Source organism: Cardiocondyla obscurior, unplaced genomic scaffold (genome assembly GCF_019399895.1).
Source record: "Cardiocondyla obscurior isolate alpha-2009 unplaced genomic scaffold, Cobs3.1 scaffold38_0_513239, whole genome shotgun sequence".
Lineage (NCBI taxonomy): Eukaryota > Metazoa > Arthropoda > Insecta > Hymenoptera > Formicidae > Cardiocondyla > Cardiocondyla obscurior.
In genome coordinates, this window is record NW_027228789.1 from 406,542 (window position 1) to 429,818 (window position 23,277).

The 23,277-nt window shown below is 39.9% G+C and overlaps 1 protein-coding gene and 1 pseudogene across 2 annotated transcripts in view; both read right to left on the reverse strand.

Annotated features, from left to right (window-relative positions):
- LOC139112633 (uncharacterized) overlaps nucleotides 1-23,277 on the reverse strand; it is a 154,041-nt gene that overhangs the window by 85,888 nt on the left and 44,876 nt on the right. The gene's annotated exons all lie outside the window — the stretch shown is intronic.
- On the reverse strand, nucleotides 18,491-21,903 carry LOC139112634 (uncharacterized; annotated as a pseudogene).

Consider the following 23,277-nt stretch of genomic DNA (forward strand, 5'->3'; position numbering starts at 1 on the left):
TCCTTGCGCGGGAAAGCCGACCGATTACATCCTAAACGGAACCGGAAAAAGGTTGTTTCAATTTCAAGTTATACTTCTTGGGCTACATTCGGCACCAGCCACGTTTCTTTAACACCATATTGGGACCGGACTTGGAGCTCCATGTGTTCGTTTACTTGGTCGATTTCATCGTCATGAGCCAATCATTGCCGGACCATCTAAAACAATAACACTTAAAAAAAATGTTTACCGGCTTAGAGAAAATAAATTACGGTTGAACCATTTTACCAACGACAATTAAAATATCTGGGATATATAGTTAACAAGAATGGCTTCTGCATCGATCCGGAAATGATCTCCGCTGTGACTAAATGACCGGCCCCTACAACCATTCGCAAAGACCACAATTCATAGAAATGGCATCATGATACTAAAGATTGATCAGAAACTTTTTCAAACTAGTAACTTTGCTGATCAAACCCACGCAAAAGGGAGTGAAATGGATACAAGATGAGAAAGAAGAAACACAGTTCTAATAATTAAAAACGATCTTAACAACTACACCAAGGCTGGTGTTGCAAACGGCAACTCGTCAATTTCTTGATGTCCTGTGATCACGCTTCCTTCGGTTGGCGTCTTTGTGTTGGCGCGTGATCACTCGTCGGTTCTCTCCTTGTGTTGTTTTCATCGTGTTAGCGTCTCGTATGTTTCACCTGTTCTTTGTTTATTCCGGCGTTTTAACCGCCAACGTGTAATTTTTATGTTCTCGCGAGTTCTCGTCTTTTCCATTGTGACGTACTTCCGGAGATAGAAATCGCCAGATCCCTCCAGAAGATGGTAAGGATATATAATCGTCCACCGTACGATCTGCTGTCAGTCGTTATTTCATCGTCTCGCTGCCCGGCTTTGCTCTCAATTTGCGTGCAAATTCGTAAAGAAGGAAAAAGTACTGCGGCTTCGGTAAGGCGAACGGCGTTCAGGCTCGCGTATATTTTTGTTTTTTTTATGCGTTTCTTCAGTGTGTATTTACTGTGATCTAGTTCAGAAAATAAATGTGACTCTTCCTGGAATTAAACGTTTCTTTCAGCGAATACACCGCGCCTTTTCGGGAATTCCTCGCGTTAAATTCCTTTCGAAACAGCTGGTCTGTCCGGATTTCTTAAGGTGTTTTACACTGCAAACCGATGCAAGTGGTGCAGTCGCCTGTCGCGCTGACTCATGTGTAGCTTTCTTATCGCTCTAGACAAATTAATTTTTTTCTTAATAACGGTTGAGAATTTTACAAAATGGTGTGGAATTTTCATATTTGTCTACTTTGAGTTCTATCTATTCCTAACGGGTCTGACACATGGAACGAAACACCCTGTATAGTGTCTAGAACATACTGTTACGTCCACGCCCTTTTTAATTTCTTTCTTTCTAGAACATTCCGAATCCACAAAGATGACTAACAATAAATGAAAGGTCAAGTGGATTGTTTTTAAGAAAAGAGTTATTATCTATAACAACGGAAAATTCGGAAAAATGATTCAGACGGTCCTATGATAAGCGGTGCGCGCGGCACCCGTAAACAACGCCCTTTTGAATTGTATAAAAAGCGCGAGCAGGCGGAACAGGCATTCATTCTCAAAAAGTTCTTGGCACCTAGCATTATTTTACCAGCGATTCGTGTGACTACTCCGAGTGCTCCGAACCGAAGGACGAACCAGCCGATCCGCTAGTCGCTCAAATCAACCGATCCGCTAGCCGGTCAATTCCGCCGATCCTCCGGACACCGGTCTCACGAATTTGCTGATCCGCCAGAAGGACGATTAGACACCAAAGCCTATTTCAACGCTCGATCCGCCTGTATTAAAAACCGCTTAAGTAGTAAGTCAAATTCTCATTTTTCCGAATTACCATCTTTATTTTTTAAATTGAAAATTGCTCATTTATAGTGAGCTGAACGCAACCACGTTCTTCTGCGGAATCTAATAATCATACGTCGGACTACGAGTACTTACTCGTCGAACCTTAAAGAAGACTTCCCATGCCATGCGGCGGAAGTTACGACTGTAAAGTGTGCTACCCCGAGCTCCGACTGTACGCGGATTATTGCGAGGCCCAAGGCCCTTCGTACTCTCCAACTCTGAACGCATTACCTCACTACCTTCCTTTGTTTGCCTCTCTTACTCCACCAATTGGTCTCCCAAATTTTTCACATTCTTTCTCCTCTCCTTTCTTCTCTTTGCCTAATCCTCGATATCGACATTTCATTAATCAAGTAGCAACCAAATATCCTCACCCGCCTCAAGAACCTCCGGAACCTCAATCCTTCCCTCCTCCAGCCGTCAAAACCGAATTATCCGATAACGATCCTGTCATTTACGTTTATCATCCCGATCATTCTATTCTTTTCATACTCCCAGAATCACACCTATCAAATTTCTATTCCCCTCCAGTTCCTTAACATCTTTGTGGATTCTAATTTTAATATAATACTATTAGTCAAATTTGTAATTAACCTCTCTTATGCATTTTCTATTGTAATTTTACGGAAATATACTTGTTTTTGTTTTTTTTATAAATTTGACTTCTTCGATTATTTTAGCTTTGAGTCGCACCGGCCCCATCCCTGATAACAGATGATTCTTCAATCACCTTATCAAAATAAGTGGCCACCGGTCACGTAGCTTAAATAAGACGTCATATTGTCTCTCGAGACATTGACTCTTATCGTAGCTTTGGGTGTGAACGGTATTTCGAGTACACTATTTGTTGTGTATCTCGAGATTTTAAGGTTAAGTTACCCAGGCCTGCCTCATCTTTTTCTTTTTATCTTAAACCATCAGCGGCCTGGACGTAACAATACGTACAATATGATTTAGCAATCCCTACCTCGGAAGCCTTGTGGTACCTGCCGTCGAGACATTATGTTGATATTATTTTTCAGTTGTGAGGGTAACCGATATTTTCTAAAAGTCGTACAATTGAACTAGTTTTTGTATAATATCGATTTACCAGTAAAAAGGCATTTGCATCCTTAGAATACAGTTCGGTTTTAAACGTTAAAGCGTGCGAATCTAAGCTAGAAAATGGATAAAAAGGTACAAAACATATTTTACATCATGCGAATCGTCAAATAAAACGATGTTTTCAAAGCAATCAATACACAGCTGAAACAGACTTGGAATTTGCAAAAACGTCAGAAAAAAACAACATACTTTGAAAAATATCGAGTACTTTATTTCTAAAAAAATTTGGATATTGTATTTTAAATTTTTTCGCTGTTTTTACAACAATTGCTTCTCTCGTAATTAGCAAAAATTGCAAAAGTAATATTCAATTCTCATCGATGTCAAATTAAAACTTGGCATTTAAAATATGCGTAAAGTGCAAACTGCACTGAAGTGTACACAGACCACCAGAGATAGCGTTCGGCGGTACGCTAGTCTCTCCGATCTGAGGCGACGGCGGTATATGTGCGCTAGCGCGTCACGCTTTACACAATGAAGCATGCACGTGTGCCGCGGACTACGCGCGGAGCGCCGAGGAGATCGAGAGGACGGGGGAAAATGTAGTGGGGCGCGACTTGATGCTCTATCCTTTAGAGAAACGCGTGATGGAGAGAGAACGCTATAGGTTAGGCACGGGATCAAAGCGGTATACAATATCGCTCTCGCTCACACGCGTTTGTTTAGATGCGAGCGTTAAGGACAGACATATATGCTGCTCGAACGCTGGCGTTTCGTCTGTTCTTTCATACACCGTCGCCGCAGATCGGAGAGACTAGTGTACCGCCGAACGCTATCTCTGGTGGTCCGTGTACATATAGATTCATCGTCATTTGTTGACAAGGCAAGTGACAAGATCTTTTTGGTCCCACCACTCGGTCGGACCACAATCGGCCCAACCACAAATGAACACCAGCCCGAAAGCGCTCGAATCCGGCCGACTAAGACCCACGACCGAAAAGATGGGGACACCCCTACTTCTAACTGCCGAGTATAAAAACCGCGGCTGCGGCTGAATTGACATCTGACCTAAACCGGCTCTCACAGCGATCGCTCGGCCATTCTAAGAGATGACTTCCATAACCGATTTGATCCATCGATCGGGGGCTTACCCGGTCTTTTTACAGTATAGCGACTCGGAAATTATTCAGTCGCAATCTTGGGGGTTTTCCGGAGCACTAGCGCGTTGGTACGGGGGTTTACCCAAATTCCTCTGATATTCCTACCTAGTCTCGGGGGTCACCCGGACATTCCTACCGTACAGCGACTTGGGGGCCTCTTAATTGCAATCTTGAGGTTCTTCTGGAGTACCAGTATATTGGCGCGAAAACCCCTCGACCTTCGCGACTATCACACTCGCGATCATTCTTATCGGCGCTTCTGACCGTTGCGACACGCTCACGCTTGCGACCCTTGACTTGCCGCGCTTGCAACCGTTCCTACCGACGCGCTTACGGCCAATACGCTAATCACGCTTGCAGATATTGTACACAACACCGTCGCAACTATCACACCCGACCCGCTGGTCACCGATGTACGCGGCGCCCACACCGCACACTCAACGCGCCTATGCGCAATGTAAACACTGTAAATACGCTACACATACGTCTACGGACAACTTGAACATACGTCACAATATACCTCTTTGACCATTCAGTATAAAACAGTGTCACGGCTTAAACTTTTGCAATCTGACACCAGCGAGCATATTTCGAACCGCACAAAAGTACAAGCGTTACAGGCATATGAAATAAGTCGTCAAATTGTTTTTGTTTTTCGATTTTTGGGTGTTCAACAAAAAGGATTAAATTTATTTTGAGATTTAATAGACATTTGTCAAAGAATGGTTATTAAAGACTTATAGTAAAGCCTTATTACGCCTGTCTTGAAAACATTTATGTAGCAGCATCGGCAGTGTACAGTTGCATCTTACAACAAGCAGTTGAAGAAAAAAAAAAAAAATTAAAAAAGCAGGAAATATTGCAACACATTTTACTGTTTTCGGTGACAAAACATGGAAATAAAGAAGATTCTCATTCTAATTGGCAAATATTCAAAAAAAGTTGTGAATACTGTAAATAAAAGTAATTATTGCCAAGCGTGCAATTTATGGAGTAAAAAAAGGACGAAAATATTGATGAATATGATAAGTGGTATACAACACAAAAAAATGTGTTCCATAAATTATATAGTCAGTGATGGTAAAATGTAGATAGATGCTGTAACTAAAATGTTTTTACAATCAAAGGAAAAGCATGAAATGCTTTATGTCAAAATACATACGGAAATAGTAAAACGAGTAGAGAAATTTTAAATGTGAATCCATATAAAGATGGTGAAATTACTGTTGTGAAAAAAGAGTGCGTTGGTCGTATGCAAAAGAGAATGGGCACGAAATTCTATAATTTAAAAGAAAAAAAAGTATTGGTGGCAAAGGTATAACAAAATTAACAGACAAATTAATAGGTGAATTTACAATATATTATGAATTAGCTATTCGCAGACACCCTGACTCTGTAGAAAAAATTAAAAACGCAATAAGGCGACGTATTTCCACAAAAGTCCCATATATAATAAGCCACAACACCAAAACTGTCTTCCGGATAAAGAAAGATGGTGCAAATGGCGTAAAGCTGAATCTGAAAGTAATTCGCAAATTTTTATCACACTAATCTGACTTTTACCGATAAAATTTTAAAAATAATAAAGCATATTTATGAAGATTTATCATAAGACGAATTGCTAGAACGTTGTTTAGGAACAGAGTTATAAAATAGCGACGAATTATTGAATTCTTTGATTTAGACTTTCACACCAAAACACTTTCATCCGGTCCAAAAACAGTTGAAATAATATCTTTTTTAGCAACTATAATATTTAATGAAGACTTTTTACCAATTTTTAAAATAATGAACGTTATGGGCAAAATCGTTGGTCAACTAGCGAAAATTTACGCAAATTCTCGAAACATGGATCGCATCACACGCTCGAAGCGACACTCATCTTCCTCTGCTCAAAAAGAAAGATTACATTGTAAGAAAGAGACATTTGCTCTAGAATATTTTTATGAGCATGAAAAAGGTCAACTGTATAGCCGTAGAATTGCTGATTAATCGTAACATAATCTTAATGTATTTAGCACGCAAAACTTTAAACGCGTTTTTCTCGAAACCATGTTTTTTGAATTGGCTTCCATGGTGTCTCAAAAACCGGTTGAGCTAATAGAGATCTGTTTACACAATCGCAGGAAGATCACAGACACGTCACTCCGGGAAATCCGCATTAAACACAGCAGCGACTGGACGACGTATACAAAGTGATGCGAATTAACCTGGCACGATCCATCCAGTGCCAGGAAGCACATTATAATTTCCGGTGCCGGGATTAGCGCCCCCAGCTAGAGAATACAGTATGAAAATGAGAATACCTGCCATTAATAAAAAGCGAAAGTTTTCACTCGAAATTGACCACAAGATAGAGATCAAACCAATAAAAATCGCAAAAACCCACTCACCCGTAATCATGGATTTGCGGAGCGCACGTGAAAAGTAGCACTTTATGTGTAGTAGGCACTACAGAAATAGACACATAATCGGAATTAACAGTTTTTAATTTAATTTTGTAACCAACCGTTCGTCAGTTTTGATGTTATTGTGTGTATAATATTATTGTTGAAAGCGAAAATAAACTGTATTTTGTTATGACGATCGAAGCAAGAAAACAACGCAATCCGTTAGAAAGAACAAGCCTGATCGAGTTTAAATTCGGTATAAAAAGTAAACCCGATCGTGGAAGAGCAAAACGGCTTGAATAATCACGCAGATATTACACTATATTTGAACGGAACATCCGACCTTTGTACAAACGATGACCACAACCCTTACGATTCAATTCACGGTCGTGCTAATCTCTTGTATACAGGGTGTCCCAGATCAGTGGACGATGCCGTAAATGATAGGTAGATTTAATCGAATTTAAACGAAAAGTCCTTTACCATTTTGAAAAATTCTCAATAGTTTTCGAGAAAAAAATTAAAATATATAAAGTTTATAAGCGTAAGAGCGACAAGAAAACTACGCGTGAGTGAGCGCGACAGGCGAATGACTAGAAATGGCACTGTCGTCTGTCGCGCTTACTCAGCCCACGCTTCCTCGTCGCTCTTACGCGTACATAAATTAATTTTTTTCTTGAAAACTATTGAGAATTTTTCAAAATGGTACAGGATTTTTCGTTTTAATTCGATTAAATCTACCTATCATTTTCGGCATCGTCCACTGATCTGGGACACCCTGTATAAGAAACAAATAAAAAGCGTGCAAGTAACGAAGATCTTACAATTTAATCGATCTATACCATCCTGAAGTCCATCAGCTAAAACTTAAACAACCGGTCAGACATAAGGCACGCTCGCGTTAAAACATTAACACATTCTTGTGCACAATCTTAAGGCGGCTCCTCTATTTGACGACGCGGATCAACCAAAGACTGACCCAAACTCCACGGTGGGATATATAAGTCGAGTAGCTCAATAGTCGACGACACGCTACGCATGATCGATCCAAACATATTGGACATCATTGAAGACATCAGAAAATTGCGACACCTTGACAGAAGCGAGATCGTCGACAAAAAGCACGTCCCAGCCGGCTCTAAATAATTTATTTTCAGATGGATAGAAAGAAAAAGTTTGACTTCTTGACTGCTACGTTCTCCTGACTTTACTTCCCTAGATTTTTTTCTACGAGGCTTTATCAGAGAAAGTTTATTCAGTAAAACCTACGACACCTGACTTGAAAGAAAAAACTCCACAAACGTTTGCTGATGTAACACCCCAGATACTCGCAGAAATGTAACAATCTTTTTATAAGCGAATTAACAAATGTATGGCAGTCAATGGTAATAATTTTGTAACGGGATGCCCACGTGTATCCCGTTCCGGTGACCACCGACCGGCTGCCGCGACTGACCATCCGCCGGGCAGAGCGAAGGGCGTGGTGCGCCCACCCTTTTTTAAGAGATCAAAAACGCGGACCTAGCGGGACCCCGCCGAAAGAACGTCTCGCCGGCTAAGTTTGCATTTGGGCGAACAACGAAGATTCGCGAGCGTACACGAAACCGCGGATCGGTTTCCGGCCCGAACCACGCCAGACCGTGGCGATGGGAAGGCCCCCACTCGGAACAGGTGTTCCTTAGGAGGTGCCGGAAAAAGCAGATAAAACGGGGCCATTCTCCGATCTACAAGTTAGTTCCGATCCGATCTAGCGCGATAGCACGACCAGTTTCCGATCCGCTGCCGCGCCTTCCGATCCTAACACAAGCCGCAACCGAGCACGGAGTGAACAATAGTTCGTCTTCGCTGAGCGTTCTCAGCCGCCGCTTTCTTCCGACACCGGTCACCGAACGTCCGAACCGCCTACGGGGTGAAGTGTGCTTGGCCTCTACCAAGCGTTCTTGGTGGCGGAGGCTCGGCGTTCCGTGTCGGCGTCACTCCGGGCCGTCGGGTATTCCGACGGTCCGCATCATCTCGCACGGCCACAGTCCATCGGGGTGAGGAGTTCCTCGCCTCGGCCGAGAGTTCTCGGCGGCCGGCCACCGCGTGCACAACTCCCATCTCCTGCCGCGTGCGAATTAACGGGCTGCTCGCATCTCGCGACGTGTGACAGCCCGCGGTGCGAGGAACGATACATAGTGCGCGAAGAAACCACACACGAAAAAACGACGTCGCGCGACCGCCGGAATAACCACCGCGTGCTACCTGCGTCCCGGCGCGTTGCCACGAAAATACGCGTGTTTTCGTCGAAAACCGAGCTATCGCGTCGACGCTATAAATAGCTCAAAGCCCGCATTGTAAATACGTTTTCTTTGTAGTCACCAAGTCGGTTGTAACTGTAAATAGAAATAAAACCGAGAATACACGAAACGGTGCGTATCTATTTTCGCCCCGGCCGGATTCCGTACACGCATCGATCCGCCGCTGTCCGGCGGATTGCCAGGCCGAATGTCCGGCCCGATCGGATAATTCAGGGGGCGGTTTCAAATTGATTGAGCATAGTGCACCACAACAAATTATAATTCCTTCACCGGATGCATATATAAACAATAATGCATGTTGGTATCAAAATGCTACATGATAAAGATCCACATGCTACGGTTGCACGTTTATTTGTTGCATTGGTTATTAAAGAATACACGCAACTCAATTTAATGCTTAAGGATGGAACAACTCATACAAAGCTTTCATTTGAAGCTTTCAAAGATCTCTGGTGGAATCAGTAATCAGTAAATAATGCAATTCGCATTTTCGAATATTCTGAAACTTCTTTGGTTCAACCAACACCAGAAATTGTACAGGAAGTTCGCAAAGAACTGAATTTACAACGGCATAAAGAAAAATGGTTTTGGAAGACTGAAAAAAAATCAACCTTTTTCGATGCGTATCAGGTTGAGTATAATTACAGATTACACTCGCTTTTAAGAGCAGTGGAACAACTAAGAGTGATTATCTTACTGATAAACGAAATTAGACACTAAGTTTCTGACGATCTAACAACCAAAGAAGGCGTTCCAAGATATGTTAAAGAATCTCCTCAATGCCATGACAATCTACAACCATATCCATCTTCTCCTATGATTATCTATTCATCGTCTGATAATGGGAAACGACAGCCATAAAGAATGCGGTATTTGTTAGAGTTGACACTGACATGCTTATTAAGGCTTCAACATTTGACATCATTATGAAAACATTTCATGATAGAGGAATTGCTATAATTACAAATCAGTACAATTTAATACTGTTATCTGGATATCGGTGTTTTGGCACTTTTAAGAAAAACAGATTATGCCATAAAGAAGAAGGAGTACCACTTACAAATTTAAGTAAAATTGTTGCAGCTCAGAGAATTCATAAAAATAACCTCTTTATTCTGCACGTAGACAAGATTTTAATGACTGCATGATTTTAATGCTCAGAGCAAACTATATTAATATGATGAGTCGTGCATAACTTGAAACTAATAAAGAAAAACTAACATTAAGCATAAAGAATTCATGGAAACCAGCAACATTTTAAATTTTTTGCAGTAGGCTTGAACGATGGGATTCTGAAACACCAAAATAAAAGAGAATTAAAAGATCAAAATGACGTCAAGCAAAGAGAGTTAGATTTAAAAACTAGTTTCTTATACAGCGTGTTTAATTTAAGGTTTTCTTTCCGGTAACTGTAGATAGATATTGGAAATACTAATCGAAAAGTCAAATACTAGTATTGTGCTCGTAGGAAATTTGTAGTTTGACAAATACCGAGATCGAGCTAATGTCATTGTTCACGATTTATCCCTGCGAAACCCGGACATTAATTGAGGCAATCAGGCGACGATCGACCTTGTTTATTCATTTCTCTGTTCTTAATTCATTTACCGTAATAAACAATCTCAATGTTATTATTCTGTACGTCCCGCGTATAATTAATTTGTGCTGTCAATCTATCTGTTCGCCTGCAAAAGCCGTCCGCATAACCTCGCCCCTCTCCGTTCGGTTGAGCTAGCAGCCGCTCGCGACGGCTGATAGACATTTTGATAAATCCCGAAAAGGAACTAATACTTCGCGTAGAATATTGGCACGACAAGGCCTGTGCCTGACACTAAGACTTGATTTAGTGAGGATACACCGTCTCGCGCCGGGATACGACTGAAGAATCAAGACTCCTGTTCCCCTGCTATTCTCGTGTCACTGTTGCGCGTGGATCATAGATCCGCACCCGACCTTTTTGTTCGCGGCTTTTTTCCGCGAAAAGGAAAGTACGTACCAATATATACAGGGTGTTCGAAATATGATGTTCAATTTTAAATTTATGAGTAGGGACATATAAACGGTGACGAAAAGTTTACTACTAAAAGATTTATAATTCGTCTCTACAGTTTATAATATTATATCCTCCTCACGGAGGAGAGTCGCGAACAAAAAAACCGGGCGCAAATAGAGGAGATCCGCGTGCCGCCGTGACACGATGGGTAGCGGAGAGGAGGAGTCTCGGTTCCTCGGCCGTATCCCGGCGCGAGACGGCGTGGTTCTACCAAATGTAATTCTTGGGCGCCAGGCACGAACCGAGCCGTGCCGATTTGATTCGCGAACTAATTAACCTTTTCAATCAACTAATAATTAACTCAAACCGCCGTCACGCGCGGGGGGTAGCTCATTCGAACGGAGAGGGGCGGGGTAAAACCGTAAGAATTTGCAGATCAACGGAACGGACGTCACAAAATAAATCTTACGCGAACGAAAATGTAAGTAACAATTAAACCGTTTATTACGGGGTGAGAAAGATAACAAGAAAGACCAAAAAAAATTATTAAAAAAAAAACAGGTAATGATAAATGCGATCGACCTTCTTCTGATAGCCCCGGGTATATCGCGGTATCAACAATAAAAAATCGCGAACAACAAACTTAATAAGGTCCCGCTTGACCACAATTCTTATGCCGGCCCTGAATGTTGTGGTGCTGACCACGCGCTCCCCGTACACGCGGAGTGTTATCGCAAGACGTTGTAACCAAAAAGATCGCACGCGTACGGTCGCCTGTGGTCCCGAAATTGCGTGTTCCCTTTTCCGACCTCGGTCACTGCCAAGGGCTTTCCATGCGAACGTGTACCATTAAATACTCGCGAACAGCACGATAGTTTTACGCGATCAAAATCTAAACCCAGGTTTTTCGCGGCGTCTGGCCGACGGTGTTCAGATGCCCGACGGTAGCCACTCACCAGTGCTAAATTCTTGCCTCGTGGTAGGTTTCTACAAATTAGTTATTGAACCCAGATGCCCAGTCAACGTCGACGCGCGCGCGCACGCACACACACTTTCTCTCTCTCTCTCTCTCTCTCTCTCTCTCTCTCTCTCTCTCTCTCTCTCTCTCTCTCTCTCTCTTGCTCGCTCCCGCAAAGACTCGCTTGCGTTCTCGCTCGCTCTCAATCTTTCTCTCGCTGGTGACGTCTGCTCGGTTTGCACGCTAACACGGAAGAGTTTTTTCGTCATTTTTCCGTCGCGCCGATTCTCCTTTTGATGACTTTCGGTGACAAAGTACGTTTGGGCGCTTTTTCCTGACCCTGGGCTTTTCTTGGCGCTCTCTGGATAGAAGGCCTTCAGTTCTTTATCGTTTTACATTTCAAGTAATATACGTTTAATTGTTTCTTTTACTTTTCTTTCGTTCGAATTTATTGGACTTTGTGGAAGATTAAGAGCACTGAATGTTACATAAAGCAATATTATTACATTAAATGGATTGAAAAGTGTCATTCTAAAAACAATAAAATTAAAATATTAATTTTTAATTTTGATTTTATATAAACAGTTATATAAACAGAATTGCCCAATTTATAATTAATGAAGTAAGAGTTTTGTATAAACACGATGCGCATAAGATAAAAAAAGTCACTTGCGAATTGAAATGCCAGTTTCCTGGCTACGGACATTTATATATTTCAATAATCGATTATAATGATTAGATAGTGTTGAAGATCAAAATTGTTTGTCAAATCAAAGTGACTGACGTCAAAGTAAATCAATGACCAAGGCACATGTTTTGAAAAAGAATATTCTATGTACGCCTATCACAGTGTATATTATATGGAGGTAAATCACAGACCGCTTTTCTTACGTAACAAGTAACCAAGATCTGTTTGTTTATATACGTATTCTTCACTTCGTTCAATTAATATAGAACATTAATAAAATCCATAAACACAATGCAATATATTTGTAACACCCTTGCTTTGGTTGGTCGGACGACGGGCCAGCGGGTTGCTGCGATAGCGGCGACTCCTCACGAGATCGGAATCCGGCCAAGGTGTCAAAAGAAATTGCGACACTAACGTAGGACTCAACTCGTTCGGTTTATTTTTAGAAGTCGTTGTTGCACCGTGGCCGGTGTAATTAGGGTTCGCTTCGGGCTATCCGGTGATCGGTGTTTAGGTGACGGTATTTTTAAATAAATAATTAATCTTTTACGTATTTGAAGTCCTATATTTGTTCTAATATTTTCTTCGAACAATCTGCAAGTCCCGTTGGTCGTATATTATCTCGGTACGCGTCAACGCTTCGGTTGCTTGCGGTGCGTGGTTACAAGATTACTAGCCCCGTCTGGTGCTCGGGGCATTGTATTTGTATTCGGTTGTTGCCATGTGAAAAAATAGGCAATAAGCCAAATTTCTTCGATGGATTTTGATCGAAGTTTGATGTCCGTCAAAGTTGTTGAACTGTGATCGCAACTTTTAACCGGCAATTCCTGCAATTCGGCATTTTGCCTTGCGCGTGCAGATATCATCGGTTGTGACTGGAGCTTCGTTGCTAGAGGCTCGGGTTACAACATCATATATACAAGTATTTACAATTGTGTCGCTATTTACATTTTACCGCGGTGACGGCGCGTGCGGACCGGGCGGTAAGACACGTTGCGGCGCGGAATACAATAAATACGTACGACGCGGCAATGACGTAGTGCGAGAGCACGGAACCAGGGGCGAGTATCGCGTGATAAATATTCGGCGCGAGACTGCAGGTTTGGCGTGAGTTATTAAATCCGCGTTTTCCCCGAAATGAGATATTGCACTTCAATGTTAGGCTGTTGAGAAATCTCGACCGAAGCGGAGAATACTCTATCCCGATGAGTCGTGTCGTGCAAGAGGAACCGGCGGGCGGACCAAAGGTCGGGACCACCGGTGTTTGTTAGAGAGAACCCGGGGCTTTGGAGGCCAATCGACCGCCAGGAACACCCGGAAGGGGCGAAGTACACTTCGGTGCTAGCGTTTTCGGACAAAAACAACAAAAGTTATAAAGAATCGACAGCCTGTGTAAACGTAATTAAACATATGTATTATGCGCCGTTGTCTCGTCCGGATGGAATAACTATGTCGTCGTGCATTTGCACGCGTCCCGCCAACAAGTTCAAAGATACCCAAAACCAAAAAAAGGGCGCTGTACATCAACCAGTATGCACGCGTTCTCAGCAGTTCTACACGTCATTGTGTTTTGTTTGTTCGTCCTGACAACAACGTGCTAGCTTAGTTTCCTTCAGTTGTTTCTTTTTTCAGGATTTTTCAGCGCTTCAAGATGCCAAGGCTTAACAGTTATAAGCAACATTCGTCTAAGCATAGCCGCCGGTCATGGGATTATTCCCCTTGCAGACATAAAAGGTTCCGAAAGCGCTCGAGGCACGATAGGCTTCACAGTCCGTCGTATAATTAAGACAATTTTTGTCGTGGCTCCTCGCTGTCAGATTCTCGTCGCAGCTAAGTGGACACTTGCACTCAGGTTCTTGAACAAGTTCAGAATCTCATTGCTAATCTCCAGAGATATCGACGTTTAGAAATTAGGTCGCCGAGGAGGGCTTTTTGCTCTGCCGGTGATAGTTCACCATTCTCTCCAGAGTATAGGATGCAGGCCGTAGAGCCTTTAACAGAAGCACAGACGGTCGCTCAAGCTGACCGAGGCGTCGAACCAGGTATGTCCATTTGTTGACCCACAGTCTGTCTCGTTGTGACAAAAAGTTGACGTAACCAACTGTTCTCTTCTGTTTCCTATCTTTTTCAGATTTTTTTGTTATTGCTGATGAGAATGTCGTTCTCCCTCCGAACCAGAATATACACTCAGTTATAGACATACCGGTGGATACTCCCCCGGCCTCTCAAAATCCGGAGGCGCCGTCAGAATCTCAGTATCTTGCCTGCAAGCTTTTTGAGGGAGATAAATTTTTAACCCAGTTAACTTCCTGGTGATCAATAATGCTCGATTCTATTCAATCTGAGGCCTGTAAAGAATTAAGCGATAAGAGAAAGTCAGCTTTCTTTTAAAATATTTAAATTGGAACGGATCTTGTAGGCCTGGCTCCACCTTAGCACCTTCAGTGATTAAGCGTGATGAACACCAGGTTCAGTCGCAATTTCATGTCGCTGCCTGCCTCATCACCTTTGGCTTGGGCATATCAATTCTATTAAAACCAGAGATTTTGCAGGATCTCAATAAAGAGGCTCGTTTCACCCTTTTCCTCCTGTCTGAGAGCATGCTTCTTTTAGCGGACCATCAGTTTAAGTTTTCATTAGCTAGAAGGGCTTTTACCACTCCTTCATTTAACCTCATGGGTAAGAATGCGGCTGAGACAACTACCATTGACGAATATTTATTCAGACAGAATTTTGCTTACACGTTAAAGACAGCGCAGGCATGTGAGAAAACTGGGCGGGATATTTCCAAGACGTCATCTCTTATAACAAAGAAGATCTCACAGCTTATACGTCAACAGCACACTCAACGTTTTGTTCGAGCTCCTGCTTGAAAACCGCGCGCTCAGGGAAACTAGAAAGCTTCTGTTCATTCGTCGTTGGCTTGCTCGACAGGAGCCTCTTACCGCAGGAGCTGTCCAGCTCCTCGCTCTCGATCCCGGCCTCGGCATTAAGCAAAGTTTGTACCGCAAGTCGCCTACGTCATTTTATAGACAATTAGAAGCTATCATGGGGAATTAGTTTATTTTAGAGGCTGTTCAAGGTTATCGTTACCTTTTGCATCTCTTCCTTCGCCTAGAAATTTTCTAAGAAAAAGAGAATTTTTAGTAGCTGACTAAGGGGCTTGCCAATTAGAAATAAATCGTCTTCTTTGTAAAGATGCGATAAAGATGGTCGAGCTTCGTTTAGATCAATTTTTATCATCATTTTCTTTGATTGATAAGTCATCGGGCGACAAACAATTTATTTTAAATTTGCAAGAGCTAAATGTTTATCTTAGTTTTACGCATTTTAAACTAGAGGATTGGCGTACTATCATCCGCCTTTTGTTACCGAGTATTCAAATGGCTTCCCTGGATCTTGAAGACGCTTATTTGTTAGTTCTCAGACGAGGAGCATAGAAGGTACCTTCGCTTCCAATGGCAGTGTGCCATTTTTGAGTATACAGTTCTTCCCTTTGGCTTATTGACCGCCTTGTACGTTTTTACCAAAATCATACATCCGGATTTTTCTTATCTGCGTCAAAGAGGCATCCATTTCGTTACTTATTTAGACGATTTTTTATTGCTTGGCTCATCCTCGGAGGAATGTAGAGCCAATGTTAATGCCACGGTTAATCTCTTTTTTTCTTTGAGCTTTAGAATTAATTATTTAAAGTCGCATCTTGTGCCTTCAGATTTCTGCAAATTTTTAGACTTTTTATTTAATTTTACGGCTCAATCTATCTCTATTCTTGTCCAACATCGAGAAAAATTGTTAGCCTTAATTTGTGACATGTTTTGCAGATATAGGTGTACCACACGGGCGTTTGCTAGTATGATTGGATCGCTTCTTTCAATCTGTCCTGCCGTTCAATACGGTATATTATATTTTAAATATTTTAAACGCGAAAAATTTTTTGCTTTAATCAAATCTGATCAAAAATGTTCAGCGTCCATGGAAATTCTCTCGTATCTTAAATTTATATTTTGTGTGGTGAATTTTAGTTTTCTCCAATCCTCACCAATCTAATCATATTCGTTTAGGCAGTTTTATTTCAGAGATATTCTCGGATGCTTTGTTAACCGGCTGGAGGGCAGCATGTTGCGAGTTTCGTACGCATGGCTGGTGGTCAGAGGAGAACAAGCTTCTACATATTAATGTCCTTGAGCTCAAAGCAGCTTTTTATACCATTCGTTCCTTCGCTTCTGACCTCCGTGACTACAATATTCTCTGTCGAATTGACAATATAACCGCAATAGCTTACATTAACAAATTTGGGTTTGTCCAATATCCTCATCTTTCAGAATCTTCACGCTAGATTTGGCAGTGGTTCGAAGAGTGCAATATTTTTATTTTTGCGTCAAACATTGCATCTTTAGATAATAATATTGCTGACGCCAAATCTCGTCTATCTGATTCGGACACTGAATGGTTCTTATCGCAAGATGTTTTTCGCCAAATAGATAAGTCCCTCGATCCTTTTGATACAGACTTTTTTGCATTTACTCTTAACGCTAAATGTGACACGTACATGTCATGGTTTCCAGACCCAGGTTCGTTTGCGGTGGACGCGTTTACTTTGTCTTGGCAAAATTTTAGATTTTACGCCTTTTTTTCGTTTATTTTACTATCGCGTGTATACAGGGTGTATCATTCCATATTGACAAACTGTCAGAGTTAGATAGGTCTCGTGGATACAAGTTAATAAGTTTTGTACCGTTTTGCAAAATTCTCAATAATTATTGAGAAAAAAATTAATTTGTCTAGTGCAAGAACGATAAGGAAGCTACGCGTGAGTGAGCGCGACAGGCGACGGCGCCATTCCTATCCATTCGCCTGTCGCGCTCACTCGCCCGCAGCTTCCTTGTCGCTTTTGCGCTAGACAAATTAATTTTTTTCTCAATAACGGTTGAGAATTTTACACAATGTTAAAGAACTTTTTTATTTATCTCCCTAAGACCTACCTATCTGTATAAGATTTTACACATGGGCTGAGATACCCTGTATACAAGGTGTCTCATACCTTATGACGCACCCTGGAGAAATAGGTAGGTACAATTATTAGGAACAAGAAAGTCCCATACCATTTTTTAATTTGGGCGTTTATTTACGAGATATCAACAATTATATTCGACCGAGAGCGAGACGATGCGACGACGCGCGAGTGAGCGGTACGGCGATACGGGAGGCGTGGTAAGCGACGTTACGTGAGCGAGACGATGCGTCGTCGCATCGTCTCGCTCTCAGTCAAATATAATTGTTGATATCTCGTAAATAAACGCCCAATTTAAAAAATGGTATAGAACTTTCTTGCTCCTAATAATTGGACCTATTTATTTCTTCAGGGTGCGTCATAAGGTATGAGACACCTTGTATATTTATATTAAAGTACATGTAATATATGTTGGTATATGTAATATTTCAGACATTTAGTAACAGGAGATTCATTGAAAACAATATCGTTAGTTATCGTCTTGGAGTAACAACCACTTGGAAAATTATTATGGAAACGTGTAGAGTTATTGTCGAAGAATTAATGCCGATAGTAATGCTACCACCAACAAAAGAAAATTAGGAAAGAATTGCTAAAGATTTTTGGAACATTTGAAATTTTCCAAATTGTTTAGGCGTTTTGGGTGGCAAACACGTGTCAATTCAAGCACCATCAAACAGCGGGTCTGAATATTTTAATTATAAAAAAGCATTTTTAATAGTTTTAATGGCTCTAGTTGATGCTAATTATAAATTTAATATGATTGATGTTGGGGCGTATGGGAAAAATAGCGATAAGGGTATTTTTGCACGGTCTGCGATGGAAAGTAGATCTGATAACAATACATTAAATGTTCCGAATAATGATTTTCTGCCTTGTACTCTAACTAAAGCACCGTATGTAATAGTCGGAGATAAAGCTTTTCCTTTAAAGCCATATCTTTTAAGACCATATCCGGGAAAATATCTAGATACGGATAAAAAAAAATTTATAATTATCGCTTATCGCGTGCGAGAAGAGTGGTTGAGAATGCCTTCGGAATTTTAACACAACGGTTTAGAATTTATAATCGTCGAATTTAAGCAAAACCAAAATATGCTGATTATATAGTGCTTGCAACATGTGTATTACACAATTTTATTAAAGAAACAGAAAATAATCATTTAAATATAACAAATGTACAAATTCAAAATCAAAATGCACTTAGAAATATAAACGTACGTGGTACAAACAGTACGCAATTAGCTTTCTCTGTTAGAGAAACATATACAAATTATTTTAGCTCTCCTGCTGGATCAGTTTTATGGCAAAATAAAAAAATTTAATTTAGAAATTTTGGTAAATGTTAAGAATACGGTCCTCACCTCCGATTTCGATGATTTTGGTCTCATTTGACGCGGTTTTGCTCAATTTTGACAAAATTGTTTGTTTTTTGGTCGGATTTGTTTGTGGTCCGAGATATTCCGCGTCAAAGTTGACCCTTTTTCAGGTTAAATTTTCTGTCACTTCACCGTTTACTACGCTATTGAAGGTTGTGCAGAAGCTTTTTTCGCAAGCAAATACATGCTGATCATGTAAAACACATGGGGGAAGTCGTGTTTCTCTGCTTTAAAATTTTTTTTTTAATTTTTAAAGCAGAGAAACATATGGGGAAAGTCGTGTATACAATTAACTGAAAACGTGCGCGAATACATACTGATCGTGTAAAACACATGAGAGAAGTCGTGTTTCTCTGCTTTAAAATTTTTTTATAATTTTTAAAGCAGAGAACATATGAAGGAAGTTGTGTACAATTAACTGAAAACTTGTTGAAGAATTAATTAGTTTTTTAATTAAACATAAAGTGATATTAGAGGCAATTAACTGCGAAAAATGTGATAATGTCCTATATATAAATAAAGAGACGATAATGTTTAGATGCACCAAGCGTTACACAATGCCAAATGAGTACAGAAAACGTGTCTCTAATCTTCTTCTTGTTCATTTTCTGAAGAAGGCTGGTCCTTTGTTGTGGTTTGGCTTTCATTTATAGTGGATCTTGGAGGATATACTTCCGCGATAACTTCAAAAAATGCTACAACTCGTTCCAGTTTACAAAGAACGCGTTTCAAGAGGTACTCCGCCAAATACCCAACAAGATGGGATGATGTCGTCCTATATGTTGGTATATTTCCCCGTACTTTTTTCCAAACACGTTCAATGTGCTGTGTTTGAGCACCTGTAAATTAGAGAAATATATATTAACATACAACAGCATACAAAAGAATATGAAAAGTAATATAATTGTATTCATCAGTGTCAGGATCGACAAAATTGTATGAGTGGTTTACTCTCAGATGTTGGAAACCTTCGTTGGCTAACCAATCGTAAGATTTCCAACAATCTGAGATAATTGTTGTACCCGGCAGTATCCACTCCTTTATACATACCAGGAGTGTTTCACTTGTCCGATCCTGGACTGAAACGATAAAAAGTTTGTTGCTATCGCGTTGGATGCCTCCAAAGATCTACTTCCCAGTCACTAATCGTCCACGATTATATTTTCTGTGACCAATTTTTGCCTCGTTGATCTCAACTATTTGTCCTGGGCCACCAAGCTTCTCGTTTTGCTTTTCAGTCCAGAACACACAAACCTTTAATTCAAATTAAAATATTAGTTATATTATACATCTTTAATTAACAAACAATTAAAAATTAATGCAAATGACATACTTTTCGGCAAAAATTAAACCAGTCAATAACCGTGGTCCTTGACACATTAACTTCTTCACATGTGTCATCTAGACGTGTGTGTCGTAGCATTAAGAAACATCCTACTATTCTGCATACAGTACCCACGTCTAAATTACTTTTGCCAAACCACGTACTAGCTTTTCCACTTTTTCGAAAATCACACTGTTTAGAAACACGTTTTCTGTGCATATTTAGCACTGTGTAACGCTTGGTGCATCTAAACATTAGCGTCTCTTTATTTATGTATAGGACATTATCACACTTTTCGTAGTTAATTGCCTCTAATATTACTTTATGTTTAATTTAAAAAATTAATTAATTCTTCGTGCAAATGAGTGAGACGCACGAATTCAAAAAGAGTCAGCATTATTGCACTGTTATAATACATGTAACAAATTACAACATAAAATAAAACATTAAAACAAATACATTTTATTTTTCCGCGCGGCATTTCAAAAATTCTTACAATCAAGTTCAATGCACACATGATCAGCATGTATTTGCTTGCACAAAAAGCTTCTGCGTAACCTCCAATAGCGTAGCAAACGGTGAAGTGACAGAAAATTTAACCTGAAAAGGAGTCAACTTTGACGCGGAATATCTCGGACCACAAACAAGTCCGACCAAAAAAACAAACAGTTTTGTCAAAGTTGAATAAAACCGCGTCGAATGGGACTAAAATCATCGAAATCAAAGGTGAGGACCGTATTCTTAACATTTACCGAAATTTTAATGATAATTATATTTATGTTTATGTTTTTGTTCATGTTAATGTTAATCTTAATTTAATTTAATGTTAATTAAATTTAATTTACAAATGTCAATGTTAATGTTATTTTATTTGTTAATAAAATGTCTGATATTAAAAAGTTTTAAGAAAGATTTTTAAAAAGATTTTTTTAAAAAAGAATTTTTTTTATATATTACATGTATTTTAATATTATTTGTAAAATAATATTTATAACATAGGTTATAAATTTATCTGGTTGATCCAGTTTTTCAGAAATAACTTTCCACACTTTATCTTTGTATTGTCCGTCGAGATATTTCGGGTGGGAAAGATCGTATAGCACCTCATGCTCTCTAACTAATTCAATTAGTTTTTCGTTATCCATATTATCAAAATATATGAACAGATTATTTGAACGTTGAAGATAAAATTGACATTCAAACACGAACGCTGTGCGGTCGCACATTAATACATGACCGCGCATGTCCATTCTGGTTTGTTATCAATGTTTAAATAATTATATTAATTTTTATATTAATTTTAATTTTTATTTTTATAGAATGCTTGGTATACTTATAAGTGACGGATTCGAACACTTAAAACGTCATGGACGGTACGGATCGGAAAAGTGTAAACGCTTACATTTAATTATATAGAACCGATTTAGCATCCGTGCACTGACGTGGACGGAACAGATACGGACCTGAGACGGATCGGAGCTGTGTAAATGGACCTTTAATTAGAAAAAAAAGTGCAGCGGAAGTGCATCAAATAATTGTGGAAGTATATGGGGACAATGCTCCAACTGAAAAATCATGTAGATAATGGTTTTGACGGTTCAAGAATGGGGATTTTAGCGTTGAAAACAAGCCTCGCTCTGGACAGCCAAAAAAATTTGAAAATGACGAATTGGAGATTTGACTCGATCAAGATCGTAGTCAAACTCAAAAGGAGCTTGCAGAATCATTGGGAGTAACTCTGCAAGCAGTATCCGTACGACTAAAATCTATGAGACTGATTCAGAAGCAAGGCAATTGGGTGCCTCATAAATTGAATCCGAGTGATGTCGAAAGGCGATTATTTACTTGCGAGCAGTTGATCCAAAGACAACGAAGAAAAAGATTTTTACATCGGATTGTGACTGTAAATGAGGAGTGGATATTCCATTATAACCCTAAGAGGAAAAAATTCTATGCTATGTCCGATCAATTGTTGCCATCGACTTCAACATCAACACCAAAGCCGAATACTCATGGTTCAAAAGTCATGCTGTGTGTCTGGTGGGATCAAAGGGGTATTGTATACTATGAGCTGCTACAACCTGGCGATTTCATTACGGGCGATTGATATAGACTACAATTAATTCGTTTGAGCCGTGCACTACGAGAAAAACTGCCGGAATATGAGCAACGACATAACAAGATTATTTTCTGCATGACAACGTTCGGCCTCATGTCGCAAAAAGTGTAAAAAGATATAAAAAACGCTCAAGTGGAATATTTTATCACACTCGCCGTATTCTCCGGACATCGCTCCTTCTGATTGCTGGTTGTTTCGAAAGATGCAACACGATTTGGCTGGCCACCGATTTACTTCTTTTGAAGAAATTAAAAATTGGCTCTTAACTTGGATTGCCTCAAAAGAAGAGACATTTTATTACGATGGGATTCAAAAATTCCCTGAGAGATGGGAAAAAGTAATATCCAATGATGGGCAATACTTTGATTAATTTTGAAAATTCTGAAATAAATGCATTTTTACCACAAAAAAATGGACCGAACTAATTTGTACTCTAATATTTTTTGATGTTCTACAACATATCCAAAATTCATCAAAATAAGTGAGGGACAATTGTGTCTGTTCTCTTGTAAGTTTTTACTTAATTTGAAAATAGTTGTAACGATAACATTTTTAACGCTTTTGTGAATGGCTTGGATTTTGCTCGTAAAACAACAAATTTTCTCAATTGTAAACAAGTAATTTTCATGTAAAAATACATGGATTTTTTCAGCGTATATTTGTTACATCTGCACGGACTTTCCGACCTAATAGATCCATCATTTTTAATTTTTTTAAACGGACTTTAGAAACGTTATCAGCAACTTTAATAATTCTTAGTTACTTGATTTCGCAATTATTAAAAAAAAATTTATAAAACAGTCGAACATCCCTAAAATCGGTAAAAGTGATTTCTTTTCTTCCAACAGTTTTTGGACCAATATAACATAACACGTGGTTAATAATTTTTCATGTATTACTTGTATGCCGAGTTTCAGGAAAATTGTTGTGTGACACTTCTTTAGTGTTACTTGTTGGTGTTAGCGGTATGTTGTATCCCAAGCTCCTGGTAACAGAAAACTTGAGATAAACCAACA